Source organism: Rhinolophus ferrumequinum, chromosome 2 (assembly GCF_004115265.2).
Source record: "Rhinolophus ferrumequinum isolate MPI-CBG mRhiFer1 chromosome 2, mRhiFer1_v1.p, whole genome shotgun sequence".
NCBI lineage: Eukaryota > Metazoa > Chordata > Mammalia > Chiroptera > Rhinolophidae > Rhinolophus > Rhinolophus ferrumequinum.
Window position 1 is genome coordinate 98,994,373 of NC_046285.1, and position 12,243 is coordinate 99,006,615.

Below are 12,243 nucleotides of genomic sequence, written 5' to 3' on the forward strand. Positions count from 1 at the left end.
AAGTTGCTAAAGCCCAGGTGGCCTCCAGGATTTACCCTGAGGTGGGCGTGCTACGTTGTGCTCCCTATTTGAGGGCCTATGAAACACATCTGATTAAGGGTAGTGAGAAAGGAAAAGCTTTCCTTGTGAGTGGGGGACAGTTGATGGATGGCCAGTCCCTTTTTCTGCAGGTGGGCAGGTGGAAGCATGCACAGGCTTGAAAGCTGCTGACTCTCCTGTATTAACCTACTCTGCTCTCTAACTCTCAAAAGTGTAGCTTGAGAGATTTCCAAAGGAATGTTGCTGTCTTGAATATGTCCCATGACTGGAGACAGTAGTGGCTGTATATATTAGCGGGGACTAGAAGTGTGGTTTTCCCCATGTGCTGGAATTGCTCTCATTTCCAAACATGATACAAGGGCATAATGGCCGTTTGTAATGACCACATTAGCATCAGGGAGCAATATATCGACAATAAATTAAGACTGCTTTGCAATTAGTACTGATGATCACAGCTGTGGAGACAAATGGCACATGTGCTAATTAAATAATTTGTCACTTGATTGTTAAACAAACAATTCAACCTCTTTACATTACAAACTGCCATCTCCAGAACACCACCATGGGCCATTAACCCCGCAGAAGGAACAGCATGCCATGTCCACAATTGCTGGGGAGTGATGTCCCCACGGCAGGATAAAAGGTGACAAGGAAAAGTTCACTTGGATTAAAAATCCTCTCAGACTTTGAAAGTTTTCTTGGAAAATGAGTTCCAGGACAAAACAAACCCTGCCATTCAAAAAATGTTTGGAAAACAGCCCACCCCATGTTCAGATTTCTAAGCTCTCTTAGATGCGCTCTCTTGAAGTGAGCCATCAAATTAGTTGCAACCAAAACAAAAAACAAAAACCTGCATCACATCATGCCTAGACTTAAATCTTATGTCTTCAGCCGCAATCACCTCCCTGTTTGCAACACTTTTTGTATGGTTTCTCTTTTCTCTCCCACCAGCCTTCCTTCCCCACCTCTATCCCATATGTTTATCCAAAAAGCTGAATTGTGGAATATGCATTTAATGGGGCCACTGCTAGCCCATAGGATGGCTTTGTGCGAACAACAGGGCACTTGGCCCTGTGCAGGGTACCAGGCTTGGTTAGTAGGGTGCAGACTGGATTTGAGTACCTGATCATCTTCTTGGACCTGGGCTCTTGTGCAGTGAACAACATGCCAAACTGTACAGGCAGTGCTGTTCGCAGTTGCCTCTAAAAACAGAACAGTATTGGGTAATTGAAAGCCACAGAAAATCCCCAAACCAAATATCACAATTATTCTTTCTTCTTTGCTCTTTTATCAGTTAACTAAGAGAATGTGATTTCACCTTATTCTTCTTCTCCCTTACTCATGTACAAGCAACACATTGGGCAGACAACAGGAGAAAGGCATAGCAATGAGGATTTTGTGTGTCGTCCATTGGTCAAATCCCTCCTCAGGTGCTACATTCCCAAGGAGCATTCAGCACTGGGTGGTTGAGTGTAAGGTATCATGTGAAGTAACAGTTTGGGGAAAATACTCTGATATGTAACTTTTATGCAAAGTGATTCTATTGTAGTCTATTTTCACCAGGCAAGAAAGGAACTCAAAAAAGTCTGAGGTTGAGTCTTCCCGCAGGAAGTTGAATGTCTGGATAATTTCACATTAGGTGTTGATAGCTACCTTTGTGTACAATATGGCAGCAGAAAGGGAACCCAAATTGTGTTTTATCTTTATGGGAATCTGACTAGACATAAAAGTCTGTAATAAAAGCAAGTTAGTCAACAAGATGATGCATGACTCCCCAAAGCCCTTCTGTTTCTGTTATACAGTGAAATCTGGATTTGCCCCAGGAGGATGGAGAATCTCAAGTAGCATCACTTAGGACAGAGCTGAAAACGCGGTAGGTGCTCAGTGAGCAACAGGGTCTTGTTATTGTTGCTATTGTTATGATTATTATTACAACTGAATTTGGTATCATGGAGTGTCTTCTCTAGCACTTGTTGATGTTGTCTGTTAGGTGCGTGCAAGGGGACTAGGGTGGGGGGAAGAGACTGCCACGGAGCAATGTTTTTAAAAGGACTTCTTTCCTGAAACCAGTTAGTTTATGTACCAGGAAATATGGGGTGTACAGGGAAGGGTAAGGGGTCTTTGGAGCACTACAAGGACACAAGATGTTTGTCCTATAGCCACAAGATACATTATTCTCTGGACTCTCTGTTTTCTGGTAGCCTCCTGCCTTTTGGGACTGACTTTCTTCTGCCCAAACAAGGGTTGACATTCGAATAGGCAGGAACCATCCAGATCAGCAGTGCCCTGCAAGTGGCTGGAGAATCCTTAGAGCTTCAAGAAAACCCAAAGACCGACTCGTCCAAAGCCCCTCATTTCACCAGAGAGAAGAAATGGAAGTTAGTGCAAGACAACAATGACCCTCACCCACACTCTTCTTTTTGTTCTCTCTGTGTGCGGTGTGCCCCCTTCTCCTCCACTCCCCGCTCCTTGCCACCCTACTCTGTTTTCTGATATGAGAAAGTCCAAATAGTGAAATAGTGTCCTTTCCTCCTAATATTAATTGGGACTCAGAAATTCCATAAGCCTTATTGACTTATTCTGGTATAAAGTATTTTTTTGCTATATAATCTTTCTGCCTCTTTACGGAGATTTGTGGTGAAAAACCTGGTTGGGCAAGGTCTTTTGTAGCTCCAGGGAGAACAATGCAGGAGTCTGAAAAGGTCATTAAGGAAATAAAAGCTGAGAGTTCTGAATAGCTTCCTGACAATTGTCCAAGGGCATGCAATCTGGGGACACAGGGGACACCAGCTACCCTCTCACCCACCAGCCAACCCAGTTAGACCACATCCTGCCTTTAGGGAAAATTCACTACATTTTGTACCATGGATAGAATTAAGAATTTTAATATTCAATGTCATTTCTTTATAATGAGTTCCCAAAGAATATATAATAAATGTATGTAATAACAGGGTATATTAAATTTTTTGCTGTACGTTTCCAGAATCTTGAATACTATTGTCAACACTTTAAAAAGATAACTTGTATTTTTATCAATACACAATCTGTCATTTGAAAATCAAATAGCACTTAAATGGATTAACGCAAATAAGCACAATTCTCCTATTGTACTTCTGGAGTCTCAGTTTCACTCCCCTGAAGCAATGAATTTCAACTATTTTATCTGGTTTTCCTTTTTCTGATATTTACCTCCATATTTCTAGATGGTATGTTTCTAGGAGATTCCCTTGATTATATTTTCCAATATTATTATTCAAAGATTTTTTTTAATTCAGTTATTCTATTTTGATTTTCAATACCTCTGGTTCTCTGACTGATCTCTTTTTATATCTTCTTGTTTCACGAATGAATATCTTCTTTTATATTTCTAAGAAGGTCATAGTTGTTTTTTAAATATCTATTTGTTGAAATGTTTACTGAATTGTCTCTATTTCCTCTGGGTTCATTTTCTTTCACTTTTGTCTTCATGTTTTCTATTAGAGCTTTCCTCAGATATACAGCGAGTTGGGCAGGCCCTCCATAGTTAAGGGGGAGGCGCTAAGCCACTAATTGGATGTCTGGGTACTTGATGAGGTGGAAGCCAACTTTGTACCAAGGGAGCCTGTTGGATTGGGGTGTAGCACCAGGTGCTGGAAACTGCACTATGTCCTTTTGCTCACTCAGAGAAATTAGGTAAATTAGTCCATTGCGTCTTTGGTTTATACTTTAAAAATTTTAAAGACACGGAGAAGTACCCAGAATAATACAATCATTCAGCATTTACACCTGTTGACATATTTTCATATTTGTTTTTTGTGTTTTTTTGTTGTTGTTTTTTAAAGAAAGACCCCTTTCTCACCACCCTGTTCCATTCGTCTCCATGCTCCTGTCTGGGGTATCTATCCCGTGTTTGTTGATATCCTTCCTCTCCAGTTTTAATACTTTTCAGGGCACTTAGGAACAACAGAAGGTATCCTTTGGGTTTCGGCTTTAAATTTGTATCAGTATGTCAGCACAAGAGTCTGGGTCTTGCTTTCTTCTCTGGGACTTGAGAGTTTGAGTTCACAGGGGAGTTTCTCCATCCAAAGGAATTACACCCAGACTTCAAGAACATCATCTGCCCACAGATTCTGCTTGAGGGACACTTTTCTATTTCGGAAACTTGCAGATGAAGCATCTGCTCTCCTGCACAGAATGAGGTTTCTTTCTCATTCCCTGAAATGACAAGGTTGCTCACAGTAACCCAGGCAAGAAAAATAACAATTGAACTGCACTTGAGCATCCTCCCATCTGGGGGTTTGCACAGCGCCCTCCCCTCCCGCCCCCCCCCCCCGCCCCCCGCTCTAACTGTCAGCATCTCAGTGGAAAAATCTGAGGTTTGGCCCTTACAGGCTTAACACTAGCTCTGCAAAAGAAGGATGTGTAGCCATAGAATGGGATAACATAGGTCTGCATATCTTTTGCAACATGGAATAGAAACATCCCTATAATGGCAACACGCCTGTTGAGGGGTTTGCCAGGCATTCTTTTATTCATGCAGCCAACATCTGTTGAGCATGTACAATGTGCTCTAAAATAGTGTGTTCAGTGGTTAGGGCATAGGATTTGACATGAAGCCTTGAATTCCAGCCCTGGCTGTGTGTCTTTGGGCAAGTTACATACCTCTCTGAGCCTCAGTACACTCAACTCTATAAGAAGCATTATCATAGTATCTACTTATAGGGTTGCTTTAAGAATTAAATGAGTTGATACATGGAAAGAGTGCTTAGCACAGAGTAAGAATTCAAAAACGATTAGTTGTTTTGTTTTATTAATATTGCTTTTAATCAGACACTATGCTAGGCTATGGAGACACAGAGATGGATAGAACCTGGTCCCTCCCTCAAAGACTTCATAATCTAGTAGGCTGCCACTAGATTCTTCTCTCTCTTCCCCAATATCTCCTGAAACTTAAAAAAAAAAAAATGCATAAAGTACGAATTGTCCCCACAGGCCATCAAAGCAATGCTTGAATTTTGTGGAGGGGTGTGGGGCTGGGGCCAGGACTCAAGCTAAAATGCTGACCATCATCTTGGGAGAAGGCAAGGACTGGCAGAGGCAGAGGAAAATAACAAGTCTATAGCCTCTTCCCCAGGGGCTCAGAAAGTCCCTGAGCCTTGGGATCTAGTGAGCTGTATGCCAGGGGCTATAAATAGCAGAGGCACACTCAGGATTAAGACAGCCTTTCAATCACAAATCTGGGAAGTTGTGATTTTCCTTAGACAAACCCTATTGCTGCTCATGGAAAAAAAAAAAAAAAAGACATGCGCTTTGTCATACATTTGATTAGAACTTTGGCAAAGCTGGAAAAAGAAACCAAACTTCATTTTCTCCATACTCCTACTTGCTCCCTGACCTTGTCTAAATACTGCTTTACTGCTTTTCAAAAGAATATTCTCAAAGATAGAATTGCTATGTTACTCTAAAACTTACCAAAGAGTCCATTTTCTTGGTTGTACGGTTTTCTTGGTTAGTTGTGATAATGCATACATTTTAAAAATTCAATCCATGTTAATTTGCATTCATATCCCACTTCAAAATCTATATAGCACATATATTTATCATCTAAGGCAGGATAAAAACCACTAGTCAAGGTGAATGGTGAAGCACCAATTATAATGAATAGCTATGGAAATAAAATGTATAATATCATGTCTTGTTTGCAAGTTTTATATTCAATTTTACAATTTACGACTTAAAATTGATCAATGCCAGAATTTCCCCATCAGAAAGTCTGTTTTGTAAATAAAATAGGCCCAAATTTGTATGTCACTGTTGTAAGTACAGAACCAAATCCTTAAAAATATCCTCCCCAAGCTTAGAATCAAATCGTTGGCCTGGGAACTGAGTTCAGATCTCAGCTCCACTCAGTTTCCAAGAGCAGACAGCCTCCTTCCTTGGGAGGTACCGGAAATCTCTGAATGAAGCACAAAGATTAGTTTTAGACTGGTCAGGCCCAGACATAGGAGGGGGTGGAGAGCCAAAAATGTTAGGATATTCTGATGAAAGCCTCCACTAAATTCTTGTTCCCACTGTTATTCTTTACTTAATGCTTTTTTATTTTAAGGGGGTGGGGAAAAGCTTTTAAAAATATCATTAAAAAGCTGGAAAATAGAGAAGAGAAAAATGCCCATAATGGAACAACCCAAATACAACTATTTTAAATTTTCTTAAACCCTTTCAGTTGTCCGCCCACCTGAGTTTATATTTTTACAGTTATAATTATAACGTGCATGACACTTTGTGATCACTTTTCCCCTGAACATTGCCACAGGTACTTACAGAGTCTTCTGAGCAATTATTTTCATGGGTGCATAATATTTCATTTAACCCTTTCACCTATTGATGGGCATTGTAGGAGAGGAAAAATAATTTTTCCCCTACTTTTCTGAGTTTTTAGCTGAGACTCCTGTAATAAAAGACAGATTAACAAGAGAAAAACAAACAGAAGTTTATTAACATGCCTTCCTCATGTATACCTGGGACATACCTAGGGAAAAATGAGTAACTCCCTAAGGTGGCTTAGAATTCAGGATTAAATACCATCTTAATAAGGAAAAGGAATGGGGAATATAGGCCTCTTAGGGGCGAGTTAGTGATTTTTAGTAAAGATTGGTGGCCCTTAGAAGACTAGAAGGGAGGTGTGGCTGTTTGTGACAAAGCTTGTCTGGGAGTGGTATTCTAGTCTCCTCTACTGTGACAAGAGTCAATCCCTTTTGATGACATTCCCCAGGAGGAGACTAATGATAATTAAGTTCCTTTTGGAGAATATGTCTGGATAAAGTGCACTTGGAGAAAACCTCTCCTGCATTTGCTGTTTTCCAAGTGCCTATAGCTCAAAATAATCAGTATACCAAAGCATCGTATTAGGTTGGTGCAAAAGTGGTTGCGGGTTTTGTAATTATTTTCAACCTTTTAAACCGCAATTACTTTTGCACCAACCTAATATTTTGGGGGAGCATGTCCTGAACTCCTACAGTGATATGTTGGGGTTGCATATTCTGCCCTTCAGCATTGATATTGCTTCTAATTTCCTCCTACTATAAATAAATATACTGAAGATTTTATACACACGCACACACACACATAATGGAAGTAACATATACATGTATATATAGATATATATTTACTTTTTAAATAAGATAGGAAAATTCTTGGTTTCTGTTAGAAAACAAAAACTCAGTTGAATAAATTCGAAAATCTAATTGGCTTTATTGAGTGATTCATGAATCGGGCAGCATCCTCACTAGCAAGTAGAGAGGAGCCGTGAGAAGCTGTACAATACGGAAGGTTTTCACAGGCAGAAGCTAGGCAAGGCAAGAAAGTTATTAGCAAAAGAAAAGAAAGGATTGCTTCAGGCAAAGTTACCTTCCCTTAGGGGAACACAGGGGTATTACCAGGCAGATTGCTCCAGTTTCCTTTTGGGGGAATGTAGAGGGCCCACAGGGCAGATTGCCTCATAGTACTGACCAGAAAATTCCAGGCTGACCAATTAGGATTATGTTCCTGGAGAAGTTTGAAAGTGCAACTAGGTCAGGTATTAAATCTAAGTTCAGTGTCATGGGCTTTAGCACAAATGACTCCATTTGGCCCTGTGGTTTTCTCTTCAACATTTCCAACAGTTATTATTCTTCTGTAAGTTAGCTCTTATCTCGAATTGTTCATTTAATCTTGACAACAGCCCAAAACTCAGGTAAAAATAATATCCTTTTTTCACAGCTAAGACAACACTTCAAAATCCAGGCTGACTGTTAAGCTCTTTCTTTTTGACCGTGGGCAAATGCTGCCTCACTCTCTATGGTGTCAAATTCTATACTTAGTGCAATCAAATAAAAATGTAACAGAATTCACACCTTACACACACACACACACACACACACACACACACACACAGTATTAGTGGTCGCACCCCTGAAGTTTCTCTCTATGACTGGGCTGTGACAGAACTTTATAATTAGAACTCTGGGGAGGAAGCCAGGTCTGTATTTTCAGTTTTGTTCAGATCTGTGAATTAGTAGTCCCTGCTTTCCCATCCTGGTCACGGAGTAGTCCCGACTTGTCCCTGAGTAGAAGGGGGAGACTTATGGACTGAATCCTGGTCCAAGCCAGACAGAAAAGTATTCTTTAGAAAGATAGCTTCTGATGATTATTTTGAGAGACTATCTGGTAATCCCCAGCAAATCTGCATGTTAATAGGAATCGTTTACTCAAAGCAGGGGTCCCAGGAAATTGCTTTACATAATAACAGTTGCTTGATTTGATTACTTCAATTTTGGTTCTTGCTATTGAAGTAAAGGTAAAGCCGAGCTTTTGGAAGTTCTACTAGACGGTAAACAAAATGGGAATCATAAATTAAGAGTAACTCTGGTTTCAACCGGACATCTTTATTACTTCTAACAAGCAAGGAGACATAAAGAGGATCAAGGAGTAAAAATCATTGATAATCTCCTTAGCATTCTGGATAATTTATTGGTTTCTTTCCCACATTGAGGACTCTAAGCCTGCCTAATATGCATTAAGGTTTCTTGGCAGCTCCTTCCTGAAAGAAGCAATTTTCTTTCTTACAAGCTCAGTGTGGTTTTGTTCACTTGCTCCCAAAAATGTTGATAGACATTTCCACTTACACTTGGCCATTTGGAGTAACAACAGTCCTTTTTTATTTTTAATAATTTTACACTTACAGAAGAAGAGTTGCAAAAATAGTACAGATTTTCCATATGCCTTCACTCAGTTTTCCCTTTGTTAACATCTTGCATAACCAAGGAACGTTCATCAAAATTAAGATGTTGACCTTGGCATGACACTAAAGTACAGAACTTACATGTCATCAGTTTTGCACTAATGTCCTTTTTCAGTTCAAGGTCTGATCCAGGACAGCATGTTGCATTCAGTCATCATGCCTTTTTAGCCCGCACCAATAAATAACGGTTCTATAGCCTTTCCTATTATCATGACCTTGACACTCTTGAAGAGTACTGGTCAATTGTTCTGTAGAACGCCCCTTGTCTTAGTCAGCTTGGGCTACCATAACAAAGTACCATAGACTGGGTGGCTTAAACAAACAAACGTTTATTTCTTATAGTTCTGGAGGCCGGAAGTTCTTGGTGAGGACCCTCTTCCTGGTTTACAGACATCCACCTTCTTGTATTCTCACATGCAGAGACACAGGTCATCTGTCTCCTGTGTCTTCTTTTTCTTCCTTCTTTTTTTAACTTTTATTTATTTTAAGAGTGTTTTTCCAGAACCCATCAGTTCCAAATCAAGTAGTTGTTTCAATCCAGTTCTGGAGGGCGCAGCTCACAGCAGCCCATGTGGGGATCGAACCCACAACCTTGTTGTTAAGAGCACCGCACTCTAATCAGCTGAGCTAACCGACTGCCCTCTCCTGTGTCTTCTTATAAGGGCACTTATCCCATTCATGAAGGCACCACCATCATGATTTTATCACCTCCCAAAGACCCCACCTCCAAATACCATCACACTGGGATTAGGGCTTCAAACTATGGATTTGGGGGTTCCAAACCTTCAGTCCATAGCACGCCTCACTTGGGCTTACCTGATGTGTTCTCGTGATTAGATTGGGATTCTGCATTATTGGGAGCAAACCTCAGGTGACTGAAGTGTCTTTCTCAGTGCACCATGTCTATCTTGATCACGTGGCTAAGGTTTTGTGCCAGGTTCTTCACTGTAAATTTACTATTGTTTCTTTTGTGGTTAGTAAATATTTTGAAACTATGCAAATATCCTATTTTTGTTTAAACATTCACAGAGCATTTTTTTGTCCTCAGCAATAGTTTAACCTCAGCTTAATGCGAATAAGATGTTGATGGGTGGGGGGCACTTTGGAGTTTGTGGAAGGCACAGGTGTCTCACAGTTCACTTCTGGAAAACCAAGGATCCAGGAAAGGGTGGGAAGCCCTCCTGATTTCCTCCACCAGCTGACTGACAAGTGGACACTGTGGATGCGATTTGGTGTTTTCAGGGCCAGGAGTGGGACCCCGTTTCCTATCAAAGCATGACAATGTTTTTTTCTCCCAGACTCACAGCCATGTTTCATGTGACCTATGAATAACATACGATCCCTGAAGGAGTGAAAGAAGTGGGCCTACGCAACGAAATAACTGTGTTGAAAGACTGAGATTGCTGCTGCTCTCGGGCAGGCCTCATGACGTTTGGGACAGGTGTTCCTGAAGAATTTAACTGTAAAACAGATCCGCAACTCAGAAAAATGGTGGTTGGGGATTTCCACTCACTAAACATATTTTTCTCCTTTTTTTGTCTTTTAAAAAACAAGTTTATTTCAAATGGATTAGAATTAGAAATGAAGGATGAGGAAAAGCAAATCAAATGGGGAAAATGGGAGACCCAGTTCTCCGATGGATATCCAACTTATGGCCAACGGTGCCAGCTGCGGGAAGCTCCTTGTCTCAGATCCATATAAAGAGAAAGAACTAAGGAAAGATGTCTTTCCCTCTCTCTCCCTGATTTTTGTTTCTAGTTTATAGCCATAAAATTATCTTTTTCAGGGTTCTGCCAAAGGAGAATATTAGTACCTTCTGTGTAGCCTCAGAATTGATTCTTGCAGGTCTGTTTATATGGTCATATCCTTATTTGCCAGTGGTACCCAATTAGAATCTGATGATGAGGTAGAGGAGGAATAGAGGAGGAGAAGAGGACAGACCCAATCTAGAAAAATTAACAGATATTTGTGTAGAAGGTGGCAATAGATAGATGTATAAATACATCATATCATATACATATATACAACACATATGCATCATTATCTTGCTAAAACCTTCTTCATATTTTTTTCTCGGGTATCGGCCTTTTACTTGTACCAGACCAGTGTTACCACATATCGTGCACCCATTTCTCCTACTCAGAAATGAAGCATGCGTATCAGGTCAGGCCCATGGGATTAGACAATGTTGCTCGCTGGCTGTACTTGGCCTGTAACTGGCCTTCAAGACCTGCAAGGACCTGACCTATGAGGTCCAGCTATGACCTCCCAGCCAGTCTATCCAGAGGGGGTTAAAGGAAATATTCAAATATTCAATTACCGTGTATTCTCCTCATGGTTAAGATTTCACAGTATACCAAACTCTTGACTTATGGGTTCAATAAGCATTGCTGATTTTGAGTAAATAAAAGACATAATTTCTCTTCTGAAAACAATAGGGTAAGTCCAGGTGTTACAAAAAAGGATAGTTGATAATGAGAGAGGACAAATAGAAAAAATATACAGAAACTAGTCCATAAAACAAAAATCGGGTTATTCACATATGAACAAATAAGTTTCAACTTCTAATGAAAAGCCATGAGGAAAAGTTGAATCTGTCTTTATAAAACTTTGTTTAAGAAAGCAAAAGCCAAGAATATACAATGGGGAAAGGATAGTGTCTTCAATACATGGTTTTGGGAAAAATGAACAGCCGAATGCAAAAGAATGAATCTGAACCACTATCTTACACTATATACAAAAATTAACTCAAAATGGATTAAAGACTGGAATGTAAGACCAGAGACCATAAAACTCTTGGAAGAAAACATAGGCAAGAAGCTCCTTGACATAGGTCATGGCACTGACTTTTAAAATCTTAAACCAAAAGCAAAAGCAGCAAAAGCAAAAATAAACAAGCGAGATTGCATCAAACTAAAATGCTTCTGCACAGCAAACAGCAAGGGAAGCCATCAACAAAATGCAAAGGCAATCTACTGAATGGGAGAAAATATTTGAGACTCATATATCTGACCAGAGGTTAATATCCAAAACATGTAAAGAACACATATAACTCAATAGCAAAAAAAAAAAGAGAAAAACAAACAAACAAAAAAACCCAAACATCCAATTTAAAAATGGGCAGAGGATCTAAATAGACATTTTCCCAAACTACAGGTACATGAAAAGATACTCAACATCAGTAATTATTAGGGGATCTTGACTCAAAACCACAATGAACTATCACCTCACACCTGTTAGACTGGCTGTCACCAAAAAGACAAGAAATAACAAGAAGTATTGAGGATGTGGAGAAAAGGGAACCCTTGTACACTGTGAGTGGGAATGTAAATTGATGCAGCCATGATGGAAAATGGTATGGAGGTTCCACAAAAAGTTAAAAATAGGGCAGCCAGTTAGCTCCGTTGGTTAGAGCACGGTGCTCTAAACAAGGTTGCCAGTTCGAT